Source organism: Emydura macquarii, unplaced genomic scaffold (genome assembly GCF_026122565.2).
Source record: "Emydura macquarii macquarii isolate MOO-44397 ecotype Brisbane River unplaced genomic scaffold, CSIRO-AGI_Emac_v2 contig_1253, whole genome shotgun sequence".
Lineage (NCBI taxonomy): Eukaryota > Metazoa > Chordata > Testudines > Chelidae > Emydura > Emydura macquarii.
This window is the reverse complement of record NW_027131390.1, coordinates 76855868-76857164: the sequence shown is the minus strand read 5'-3', so window position 1 is coordinate 76857164 and position 1297 is coordinate 76855868.

Below are 1297 nucleotides of genomic sequence, written 5' to 3'. Positions count from 1 at the left end.
CACATTTAACTTCGTGGAAACTTCTGAACATTAAATCAGTGTTATTTGGCTATGCGTCTGCACAGAGTAACAACTGCAGAAAGTCAAACGGTGTGCATTCATGTCATCTGAACATACCTTCTGGTGTGTTATGCATGCTCCTTTCTTTCACCTGTAAATTAGTCAAAAATCTCATTTAAAAAGTACCAAATCAGAATCACTATTTACGGGTGGAATTGGTCGAGGTAATTCTATGTTGGCATACAATGAAAAAGTGATCGAAGAGTAAAACATGTCATGCTTGTATTTGGTCAACTTTCTTTGCCCAACCATAGGGATAACTGTTCTTATAGTAAATGTCACAAACTCATTTGTCAACTGACTGTGCTGATTAATCTGCTTCTGTAAATATGTAAAACCAATTATATCCCTTTTTATACATTTTAATGCACTGCTATCATTGCACATTCACTTTCCACAATTCATATTCCATGTAATATCTGGGTGCGATACCTTATCACAGCACTGCTGAGTTCTAGGGTATTGGTGCCTGTGATTGAGGTTTTCAGACCCCACTCTAAGCTCAAGACAGGGGAAGTGCTGGAGCAGTACTGGGCCTGGAAGGCTCCACCTCTCAGGCGTCTTGGCAGGGGCTTAGACTAGATGCTTGTGATCCCTTTTAACCTTATGGTTCTATGATTCTACTGGCAAGCTTGCTCCTGGGGAAAGGACTGGTATAAAAGAAGCACTAGCAGCTCCAGGCACAAGGGGGACAAGAGGAAAGCCATTGCTGGGAGAAGCACTGCTCCGCAGAGGCAGGAGAAGAAATCTCTACTGAGGGGGTCTGGCTGTGAAGCTTCCCCCCTTGACACTATCCAAGTGAGGTAGAACCTTGGGCAAGGGCACCATAGGGTCACAGGCATTGGCATTAGCCTGTGGGAGTTCAAGGCAAGGGCTTTATTTCAACTACTTGTACTCCATTCCCCACTTCCTATGACCATCACTGGGGCTTCCAGGTGCACCAGTGATCCCTGATTGCTGCAACAGCCTTTTGAGACCATTGGAAGCTGGCTTAATTTAGAACTGCCCTCAGAATATACTGACTTATACCAGTGTACAGACACCTTTGCCTGGTCCTCCCTGAGTGGTGCTATGTGCTCCTTGGCCTTGATGGAGGAGCTGGGACTGTATATTTGTACAGACACACACAACACATTTTATATTCTCTTGCACTAAGTGGAAAGATAATTGGGATATAATAGTGCGACAGCAAAAGCTTACTGTGTGTTGACTGAATGCTCCCAATATGCTCAGTGTT